The sequence below is a fragment of the Centroberyx affinis genome, unplaced genomic scaffold (genome assembly GCF_046629955.1).
Source record: "Centroberyx affinis isolate AG114_WGS23_722 - 3 ecotype Tasmania unplaced genomic scaffold, CSIRO-AGI_Caff_v1 ptg003570l_1, whole genome shotgun sequence".
Taxonomy (NCBI): Eukaryota; Metazoa; Chordata; class Actinopteri; order Beryciformes; family Berycidae; genus Centroberyx; species Centroberyx affinis.
The window spans coordinates 12,806-25,246 of NW_027281500.1; the positions used below are offsets into that span (position 1 = coordinate 12,806).

The 12,441-nt window shown below is 39.2% G+C and overlaps 1 protein-coding gene across 1 annotated transcript in view; it reads left to right on the top strand.

Moving 5' to 3' along the window:
- LOC139661645 (ubiquitin carboxyl-terminal hydrolase 43-like) overlaps positions 1-12,441 on the top strand; it is a 42,137-nt gene that overhangs the window by 9,895 nt on the left and 19,801 nt on the right. The window lies entirely within an intron of this gene.

The window sequence follows — 12,441 nt, forward strand, 5'->3', positions numbered from 1 at the left end:
GTCCACAATGAAAAAAATGTGGCGTATCCTGGCTCTTGAATCACATCCATTCTATGAAGTAATCGGCAAAAAAAGAGTGTTCAGGACACCTCGCATCTACAATGTATCGATACATGACAGAATTTGATACATTGTGGAGGAGAGACTTAACAGAACTATGGAACACTGTGTGGTCAAATATCTTATATATAGCTCTAAGAAACCCAGCCACCAGCAGACCAGCCTCCAATTGCAAACAATGCAAACTGCACATTGTGCGCGCTAAATACTGTACTGTATACCTTCTGTCACATGGTGTGGGTTGTCCAGAAGCAGATGTTTGGCAGATGGTGGCACCCAAGCTCTTTCCCTCCATCTGCTGTTGTGTTTATCTCAGTGACCCTTCTAGTATCCGTCCGGTCTTGTATGCGGCAAAGAAGATGGTTGCACAGCAATGGAAAAAGGATATATATACACACACACACACACATCTATGATTACATGTAGGCATATGTATGTGTATGTCTATGTACGCATACATAACATATCATTACATGATACTTGCATGATTATGCAAATTTGGATAGTATAGGCATATACTGTATAGTATATGTATACACAATTGTATGAAATGTATCTATCATTTTGTTTTCCCTGTCCACCTTCTTTGTCTTGCTCTTTCTTTCTTTCTTTCTTTCTTTCTTTCTTTCTTTCTGTCTTTCTTTCTTTCTATTTTCATATACTTTCTTTCCTACATTGATATAGTGTGCATGCACATGTGTATATACCCATGTATACTGTATATGCAGCTATGTATATGGAGTGAATGTAGTGCAAATAGTATTGCCCTGTATGTGTATGCATATGCATATGTATATGGCATACTATTTTGCTATTATATCTGTTGTTGCACAATGTTACAATTAAGAAATTGAAATAAAACTTAAAAAAAAAAAATGGTCACAAAAAAAAGCAGTAAATTAGCAAGAGGAGCAGTCCTATACCAGTCTGTCTCTGGGATGGTAAATCTAGAGCCCCGCATAATTGGTTATACTGTCTGTCACCTTGGTTGAAATATTATAGCTTTCTAACTGTTGTGCCGCTGTGTACCTACTGATTTTCCACTGGACAACACTAGTCATTAGTACATTTAGGTCGCTGTGCAGTTGCAACCACGGGACACATGGCACTTAGAGAACACTTTCAGGTAAGGTTCCCTGCAGGGAGGCAGATATTTGGGTCTGATGATGAGAGGCCAGTCTAATCTGTACACTGCTGCAGGCACAACTGAGGCAGAGACAATTCTGTAGGCATTACTTGGCAACCTGCCTAAATGATTTTTTTTAAAAAGGAGGCTTTTCACTGAGTTGAGCTGAGATGAGTTTTGACTTTGAGACTATAAAGGCTGCTGTAACACACAGGACAAAAGGACCCAGCTTTTAACTGACAGAAGGTGATACTCAAGAGGCAACATTCACATTCACAATTCTGTTGCATAAATTAAAAATAAAAGTGTTGAATACTCAACTCTAACCCTTCTTCCAGAGGTTTCAAATGTGTTTATTAAGATGCAGCGATCTTACGTAATATAAGACACTGAAATAAAGATCTACAAGCATCCTGTACGAAGAAAACATAAAAACCAGTCTCCCTTTTGTCTCCCTAGACAAAGAATAAATAATAATAAAATAATAATAAATAATAAATATAGCCGCAAGCGGCAATTGAGGGGTCCAAGCACAATTTGATAAGACAGACAGATAGACAAAACATTACAGAAGGTAGAAAGACACACACAAAAAATAACATGTTGTGAAGTTCGGACATGCAGTCTAACACCGGCTTTTGTGTTGGCCCGTGACTTCTGTCAAGTTTATCTTTTCATATGGTCATTTGTCCAAAAATGAGAAACTTAAGACATGATGCTTAGTTATCACAAGCTTAATGGTGTGAGGAAATAGCATTACCCATGGGATTTGAACCCACAATCTTTTGCATTGTAGACCTATTCATTAACCATTAGGCTACTGAGTCCACAGGGGGCAATGGAGGGAGCACAAAAAAATAGGGCCAAGTAATGAGACTGTCCAAGCTATAGGCTATTTAGAGCCTTAGAGTATTTTAACTATGGTCAACTATGGTTACAATACCACCAAATGTTGCATGCTATAATTATTAATACAACGTTCACATTTTACAATTCTGTTACATAAATTAAAAATAAAAGTGTTGAATACTCAACTCTAACCCTTCTTCCAGAGGTTTCAAATGTGTTTATTAAGATGCAGCGATCTTACGTAATATAAGACACTGAAATAAAGATCTACTATACTAATTTCTGCTAAAGGTAAGATATCAAAGGCTGCCAGACCTTTTTAAATTCTTTGATCTTGTCTCTCCAAGTGTAATTCACTGATCTTTGCAGTAATAAGATGTTAAGTCAAGAGGCGTTGTTGGGCTATTCTCAGTTTCTTCAGTTGTTCCGACCCTAAGATTACATCTGGCTCTATCTGAACCTCTAGTACTTTAGAGAGAAATCTGAATATTTCAATCCAATATTTCTGTATTTTGGGGTGCAGGGAAAAGCTATGAACTAGGTCTTCACTTGCGTTTTATATCATTTATATCATTTATCACATGATGGCAAGACCTCTGGAAATATTGGTGCTCTTTTTCCCTGGAATAGTGGAATCTATGTAGAAATATATTGTAACATGTATGGAACATGTATATATTCCAGGCTGCCATCTACTGTCTTTCCCCCTGTTTCTGCTTCTCATACAGCCTTTATCACATCTGTACCCAAATGGCGAATAGCTTGGAAGGTGCCATGCAATCGAGAGATAACATGGTCTCTCCCTGGTTTTAAGCATCTAATTTATCATGGCCTGTGCTCTCCAAATGGGGAACATAAGTGCGTACATAATTTCTAACCTGGAGAAATATAAAAAAATATATAATTTGGGCAGTGCATATCTCCCCTGGAGCTGATGAAAGGATGCAGATTTCCTGTAGTTTTCTTATTAAATGAAAAGCTCTATCTAAGTTGGAGTGTAAAACAGGAACTTGCGGCTATTGGAAGTAAAAAATTATATTGCCCTGAGTTTAAAGTGCTTTGTCACCTGATTCCAGATCTGTTTAGTATCTTGAGTAATGGGATTGTTTCTATAATATGTTTTATTTGGCACCGTGGAGGCATAACTATTGCCCCGACAGAGCAGCAAACTCATTCAGCCTCTAGCCAGCCAGACAGATTAATAGTGTCATTCAGCCAGCAAAGACAGTGCAGATTTTTGCTGCCCAGTAATAGAATTTGAAATTAGACAGGTCTAGCCTCCCATTACCCAGTCTTATCCTTGCAAAGATGTTCTTTCTTAATTCTGTGTGTCTCTTAGTCCTACACAAATGACAGTGCCATTGTATCCAGTTGTTTAAAGAATGCCTTAGTAAGATAAATGGGTATATTTTGAAGGAAATACAGTAGTTGTGGAAGGAAGACGGTCTTAATAGTATTAACTGTACCTATCCGGGAAATAGGAAGTGTCCTCCAAAACTGAATATTGTCTTAATTTCTCCCAAACAACTGGAGTGAATGGAGACAGTTTAGTTCCTTTTCACATGTATTTCTTTCAAATGTAAAAAAAAAATGCATGTTTTAGCCAATTTACTACACTGCATGCATACTTATTTTACATCAGCCATTTTCCAAAGCATACCATACTTTCTTAGATTTATTTAATATTTACTCAAGTTCCCTATTTTTTTTTTTTTTTTTATCCAAACGTTCAAGTGATAAACCTACTGTAAAATTCTCTTTGTGCCCCGGTTTAAAAGTCATGGACGTTTGAATTTAGTTCATAAAACAACCTTTCTTCGGGGACTACTAGTCCATACCCGGGGATGCGCGCGTCACAACTCAGCACAGACTTGCCAAAAATGCAAATAAACAGCGTAAATTTGGGAAAATGGAAAAATCAGCTTCTTCAGTCCCCGCCTATGCCAATGCTCAATGCCCATGTGCAGTTTCAGATTGATTGGCCAACCCATTGAGGAGCAAAATGGATGCAGACAGACAGACAGAAGGACAGAGTTTTTCTCATTTTATAGTAGGATTTTCTGGCGGAGACGTACATTCTGTTGTGTCTCTGCATGGAAAGCATTTCCGAGTTCCAACAGAGAGGAATGGTGCATTCATGTGCTATTGGATAAATCCGGGGGAAAAAATCCTCCTAGTTATACAGACTATCATAACTTTTTAAAGCAAGAAGAAGTGAAATCAACATCATCATCATCATCATCATCATCATCATTATCATCGTCTTTTCACAATGTTCATGTTTGCTTCTGTGTGAATTTTCGACCAAATAGCATGTGAATACAATACTGTTACTACAATACTGGCAGTCCCAGATATCAGAGCTTTCCACCAGCATGTGAAGATATGTATTCTTTTCAAATCAATGCGGGTAAAATTACCATGCAATAAATACAGTAACAATACAAGTCAAGTCAAGTCAAGTCAAATTTATTTATACAGCACATTTCATACACAGGGCAACACAATGTGCTTTACATAAAAAGACAATACAGTATGCATATGCAATATGCATCAACAAGTGTTAGTGCAGTTACACAAGAATCAGTGCAGAATATGCCAATGTCAAAATATACAAAACACACACACACAGACTCACACACACACACACACACATACACATTAAGAACTTAGCCATAGATTGTTGTGAAAAGAAAGGTTTTTAACCTGGTTTTAAAGGTGTTCAGTGTGGGGGCCTCTCTCAGGTCCTCAGGCAGGGCGTTCCATCTACTTGGGGCATAAATACAAAAGGCAGCATCCCCTGCTTTGGAGTTAGTACGAGGGACGGTTAAAAGACCGCTGCCTGTGGACCTGAGAGTTCTTGCTGGTTTGTATCTAATTAGCATGTCTGTTATATACTGAGGTGCAAGGCCATTTAGAGCTTTGTAAACAAGTAGTAGAATTTTAAAATCGATTCTAGTTTTGACAGGGAGCCAATGCAGGGATCTAAGAACCGGCGTAATGTGTTCAGACTTTTTAGTTCCGGTGAGAACGCGTGCAGCTGCATTTTGAATTAACTGTAGTCGCCGCACAGCTGATTTTGGGAGGCCGGTGAAAAGACCATTACAGTAGTCTAGTCTACTTGTTATAAATGCATGAATTAATTTCTCAGAGTCTGATTTTGATAGAAAGCCCCTCAGTTTTGAAATGTTTTTTAGATGGTAGAAGGCTGATCTTGTGAGTTGATTGATATGGCTCTTAAAATTTAGATCGCCGTCTATGATTACACCCAGATTTCTAGCTTCACTTTTGCTCTCCAGAGACAGAGAACTGAGATGAGCTGCAATTTTCTGTCTCTGAGCCTTTGCACCAAAGATGAGTATTTCTGTTTTGTCTTTGTTCAGTTGTAAAAAGTTCTGTGACATCCATAGATTAATATCATCAATACACTGAGTTAGGGAATGTATGGGATCTAGGTCCTCGTGGGACAGGGATATGTACAGTTGTGAATCATCTGCATAATTATGGTAGTTTATTTTGTGTTTCTGTATGACATGTGCGAGTGGGAGCATATAGAGATTAAACAGTAGTGGTCCAAGAATCGAACCTTGGGGTACTCCACACATAATACTCACTCTTTCCGAGGCAAAGTCACCAATGGACACAAAGAACTGCCTATCCTGTAGGTAGGATCTGAACCAGTTTAGAACCGGGCCGGATAGGCCGACCCATTTTTCTAACCTCTGTAGTAAAATGTCATGGTCAACAGTGTCGAAAGCGGCACTGAGATCCATAAGCACAAGAACAGATAGTTTATTGGAGTCTGTGTTTATATGCAGATCATTCACAACTTTGATAAGTGCTGTTTCTGTGCTATGGTGGGATCGAAAACCAGATTGATAAGTGTCTAGAAGGCTGTTTGATGTTAGATAGTTATTAAGCTGAGAATAAACTGTTTTTTCAAGTATTTTGCTGAGGAAAGGTAAGATGGAGATGGGCCTGTAGTTAGCAATAACTGTTGCATCAAGGTTACTCTTCTTCAGAAGTGGTTTAATGACAGCTGTTTTAAGCGCTGCAGGAAATATACCTGACTGAAGAGAGCAGTTAATCATTTCCAATACCTCAGGTGCTAAGCAGTCAAAAACAGTTTTAAAAAATGTGGTAGGGAGAGGATCCAAGCAGCAGGTGGAGGAACTGAGCTGCCCAACAAAATTGTCTAGTTGTTGTAGGTCTAGAGGGTCAAAATGAGACATGGCACAAGTAATATTCCTGGAGAACTGGAGGGTAGGTTCATTTATAGAACTTGAGGCACTAATGTTCTGTCTGATGGCAGTAATTTTGTTATTGAAGAATGTGGCGAATTGCTCACATTTTTCAGTGGACAGCATCTCTGATGGGGTTGGACAAGGTGGATTAATAAGTCGATCAACAGTAGAGAAGAGCACTTTGATCAAAGTAAACCCGGGCGGTATGTTCACTTTGATGAATTACCTATCTTAATTAAGTTTCAAGTCTCTGCAAATTGATTTTCATACTGTAGTGACATGAATAGATGAATGGAAATGGAATGGAAATGAATGGCTGCCTGGAAGGTAGGAAAAATGCATTCAAACATCTATAAAAGTACACTTTGCTTAATAGGAACACTGCTTGGGCTTCAGTGTAGTATGGAGAGGTGCTCATTGAAGCTTGGGTGAAAAGGTCAGGTGTTTCAGCAGAAAAAAATTGTCCTTGGTACTCTTTCCATATAAAAAGTAAAAAGCCTTTATTGTTTAGTGGCTAATGCATTGCATACACGTTTAAAAATGTTAAGAAGCACCGACGCATTGCGGCACATACATAGCCTTCCCCAGGGTGCAAAATGTGAAAGGAAAAACAGGTGCCATATATTATCTATTAGGTCACATGACCAGGAAATGGCTGCTTTATCACATACCCATGACCTACATTTACATATCTACAATGTTTACATCCAGTAGGCCTACATACATTTCATACAAAAGGAAGAATATTAGGCACCGCTATCCCCCCATATACATCAAAAAGAATAGAAAAGATACAAATATAGAACATAACAATCCGAAAACACCATCACTTTTACAGAAAAGGAGTATAATCAAGATCCTCATTTAGACCCAGACATTGGCCTTCAACTTTACAGTCCAAAATGTCGCTCTCTGAGCCAGTTGCTTAAGTCTGTTGCCCCCTCTTTGGTTTTTGGATACTACTTCCACCACACTTGCTTTTAAAGAGCATGTTTCTCATCCCTATAGTGTTTGGCCATAGGGTAGTTGGTGACTCTAATGGCATTCTTATGTTCTGCCAATCTGTCTTTTAATCTCTTTGTTCGTCTCTTTGTTCGTCCCACATAAAAACATCCCCATGGACATTCCAACCTGTAGATTACATGTGTGGTATTGCAGTTTGCAAAGGAAAGCATTTTATATATCCTTTCCCCATGTGCATCTACAAATCTATTGCTTTTCACAATGTTCGGACAGTGATTGCAGTGGCCGCATGGGAAAGTACCTGGTGGCTCTTTGAAAATGTCCTTCAGGGTGGGGTCCAAATGTGGTCTTTCAGTTATCCCTCAGTTCCTCCTCACAATACTTTTTATTTGTTCTGCCTCCGTACGGTATTGTGTGACAAAAAAAAAAGTTCACTTGGCTTATTAGGTCTTTCCTTGGGTCCCAATAGAGTTTTCCTCTCCAGAGCTGTTGCTTTTTCCCGTGCCTTAGTGAGCACGTCTGGCTTATATCCCCTGTGTCTGAATCTTGTATACGTCTCAGTGGCCTTCTTATCGAAGTCATCCTCTATATCACAAGTCCTGCGTAAACGTTGGAATTGTCCAAAGGGTATGTTGAAGCTGTCAGCTCTTAGTATGGTATTCCGATCCATCTCCTTCCTATAGATTGTGGTGTGCAGGGTGTCTTTTTCTGTCTTTAGAATCCTTAGTTCCAAAAAATCAATTGATGTCGAGCTCAGTTTTAGTCAAAACACAGAATAATGTCATCTATATATCTGGTATACCATAGTATATTGTAAAAGTATAGTATGCTTTGGAATATAGTTGGTAGTAATCTAAAGTATACGTGAATTGTAGTAAATGGGCCAAAAGATGCAAAAGCACCGGTATGATCCTTTAATGCCTTTTACGTTGCATGAGGAGAAAATGATTCCTTCCTTCCCTACATCCTGAATACTTAAATCCATACTGAATCCATTTTAAAGCTATCATTCCTCCCTCCCACTCGATCTTCCCAACCATAAAAATAAGTAAACGTATATGTAAATTCCATATGTCAAGTTGATGCAGTAATTTCCCAGCACAATTTCCCCAGGAGGTGATAACAATCCCCCCCAATAACAAAATTTAAAAAGTTAACCTCCAAAACTTCAAGTAGATAAACAAGTAGCAGCTCAAGAGTTTTTGTGCAATAACAAAACTGGACTTCTCAGTGTCTGAAAAACATTTAGCAATTATTGTAACAGCCATGGCTGTTACAATAATTGAAAGTAGTACAAAAATAGAAAGTAGTACAGTCTGTGAGTGAAATATCCCGGTCAGTACACTTCAGTTTTTTAAAATGTTATGTACAGTCGTGTGTGTGTGTGTGTGTGTGTGTTTGTGTGTGTGTGTTTAGACCTAGGGCTGGACAGGTATATCAGACCATCTATATAACCAGTCAATATCTGGCTAAAGTTCTGCCTCGTCCTCATATCAGCACTGATGCATATCCTCCCCAGTCATTAATGCGTAATGGTAAGAGTATTACCAAAAGTATGAAATGTGATAGTCCCATCTACACAAAAAAGTAAAAATCTGGGATGTTAAATAGGAAGACAACCATCAAAGCCTTGATAAACACTGTGTGCAGATGAATTGTGTGTGTTAAACCTGCAATAAGTGCTATCAGACCTTATAACCAATCCTGAAACCAATGTGTGCTATGTGGGGATTTTATTGATACATAATGATATAAACCAATATCCACACAGCAGCCAACTGTGTTTCTGTTTTCGCCTCTTTTCTAAAGCTTATTGTCAAGTTCCGCTCCGGAACAAAGCTCCTCCCGGTCCATTCAGTAGCTTTTCAAAAAAAACTAGCTTGGCTCCTCCCTCGCTGTTCAAAAGCGGCGCTCTCCCCCTCTCATTCCGGAAAAAAATTCTCTCCTTGCTACCTACCTCTTCCCTTGTCATTGTGGGACATGTAACCTTCAGCGGGAGAAAGTTGTGCCAAAGCGAGACTGGTAACTGACGACACTTCACAGCAGGTACTTTTAGCCTAGCTATTAGCATTTATCCTTCCATTTGTCCTTCGTAGGCCTCCATAGTGCAGTGGTTTTGCTGTGTGTTATTTACAAATGTGTTGCAGTTTCTGGCGCCCTCTAGTGGCCAGAAAAAATGCTTATTGTAGTGTTAACTTAACCAGTAAGTAAATCAGTAATCAACTGTTTTGTCTCCTACTGTCCAAGCTTTAGAAACCCTCATCATCAGTCCAGCCCTAGTTTACTTTCCCTTAGTAACTGAAATAAAATGTCTTTATGAATCACAATATATTTGTTCATTCTCGTTCTGAGCTGCTCTATGTAACTGGATGAACCCCACCACCAACCCCTCACTCCTAGCTGGGAGACACTGCACAGAATTGTAAACATCTTCATTATGAACTACCTTAGCTATGAACTGAACAGTCAAATTATAAACATTTTCATTATGAACCTTACCCTATGAACTGCACAACACAGCCATCTCACCGCTCAAAGTGTTACTCACCTCTGCAATTTGCTCGTCAGTCTTATTACAAATCTCCTAGCGTATTGCTGCTATCACAGACAACACTGTATTGTTGTTGACACTCTGTATTCTGCACAGAGTTTTCCTCCATGGCAGCACTCAGCTTCACTTAGTCCTGACCCCTCACTTCCCTCGGTCTTTGTGTTTGCTCTTGATTTTGGCATTATCGGTCTTGAATATTTATCCAGATGTTTTATAATGTGTTATGGAGTATTAAGATTCAGATCCATATTTATTGTCGCCAAGTAGACATATGCACATACAAGGAATTTAAATTGGTAAATTGGTGCAGTGCAAATTGCAGACAGAAAAACCAAAACAAGAAGTGGCACCCAGTGCAATATTCAGACAATAGCAGTTAAAATCGACAAAATAGTACTATATAATCTGAATATAAAATACAGAAATGTACAAAATAATAAGTTAATAAACACCATTTACACCATGATATATATGCATGTGTGTGGACTGTGTGTTTGTGTGAGCGTACGTGTGTGTGTGAGTTAAATTTGGGGGGGGGGTTGGGGTTGAAAAACAGTCACGCCACCATGCAGAGTGAGTGGGAAACCCGGGGAATATTTATGAGTTTACCTGCCATGGGGAAAAACCTGTTCTGATGGCGTCAGGTTTTGGTCTTGATAGATTGCAGCCTCTTGCCGGAGGGGAGATTTTGAAAGATGGGGTGGCTGGGATGAGAGGAGGCCGCCATGATCTTTTCAGCCCGCTTTCTGATTCGGGAGGCCTATACCTCCTGAAGGGACGGCAGGTTGCAGGTGATATTCTTTTCTGCGGGCTGGATGATCCGATGCAGCCTGTATCATAAGTGTGTATGCTCCAAAAATATGGAATGAACTCCACGTATCATTGAGACTAAATGCCCTGATACCATTAGGACAGTTTAAATCTCTGGTGACTGATTTGACTATGGAAGAGAGCACATGCACCTGTATAGTATAACTTAACCATACTTAATTAATATTGCCTGGCTGTAATACTCTTTGTTGTCTTTTATTTCTGCTTTTTTACTGTTTTTCTATTGTTGAGTCTCATTTGGGCTTTTCCAGTATAAATAAAGCATAAATATACAAAAAGAAATTATAGCTGTATAACTGTATTAGTGCCCCACATTAATCAATTTAAACATGACTTTACAGACATCATCTTGAGAGTACAGACATTTGTCTTAAGTTTCATGAAGATTGATCAAACTATCTTGAACAATTTCACAATTGTCACAATTTCTTGGGCACGATCCTAGAGCATGTCAACAAAATTTCATCAAAATCTCTGTGGGCAATTATGGGATATAAACTTTTTGCATTTGTGACACCCACTGGTGGTAGAGCTGAAAACGCTTTTGTGAGCATGCTCAAGCAATACTCAAATTTTCGTTTGATTAGATGAATCGCCAGTGAGTTATGGTTTTGTTGCAAGTTTATTGGTTGATAAAAGCCAAACCATCTGGCCGATCAATTACCTTTATGCAACCAACCAACCTTGGTGTGGACCAAGATGGTCCAATATCTGACGTGGAAATGCCATATCTTCACAATTGCTGGCTTTGGCGGAGTTATGCACTCTACTGAGTGCCATCTTTCTAGTTTGATGATGGTGCTGATGTTCTGCTCCCACTTGAAGTCACACAGAGTGAGGGGCGTGGTTGGGGATGACCTTTTCCTGATGTCTCTCATTTCAACTGTAGGTTGTTTTTGCTGCACCATGATATCAGGTGGTCAACCTCCCATCTGTATGCCGACTCATCCCCATGGTGATTAAGCCAATGAGGGTCATGCCATCTGTATATTTTGTTTAATGATTCCCTCCAATGCAAGCAGATATCTGATGGAAATTTTGCTTCTTTTGAATATGTGGCTCTTCAGTTGAATTCCTCTTCTCGAGCTATGTTCCTAAATATCTACAGGCCACCTAAATACTGTGCAACCTTTTTTGATGACTTTACAGAACTGCTGTCTATAATCTGTATTGACTTTGACTGTGTAGTTATTGTTGGTGATTTTAACATCCATGTTGACAACCCCCAGGACAAAGGGACTAAAGAACTGTGTTGTGTTCTTGATAACTATGGACTGACTCAGCATGTGACGGAGCCCACACACAACAAGGAGCACATTCTGGACTTAATTATCTCCAAGGGTCTGAACATTTCTAAGGTTGTGGTGACTAATGTTGCTCTCTCTGATCATTTCTGTGTTTTCTTTGAGAGTACTATCTCCGTGCACACAAATGTTCAAACAGAGGCAATCGCAAAACGGTATATCACTGAAAACACCAGTGAATTATTTATTCAGGCTTTCTCTTCCACACCCGCCCTCTCTCGGGTCTCAGTCAATGAGCTTGTAGATAATTTATTGATGCCATTGCACCCACTAAGGGGAAGGTTGTCTCTGGTAAGAAAAGATCTCCATGGAGAAATGCCACGCTGGTAAGAATAGAAAAAAGAGAGTGCCGAAAGGCTGAACGCAGGTGGCGAAAAACAAATCTCTAGGTTCATTATAAAGAGAGACTTCGCATTTATAATTTGGAACTGAGAAATGCAAGGCGGTTCTTTTTCTCTGACATCATCACCAAAAACAATAATAATGCACGTGCCTTGTTTGCTACTGTTGACA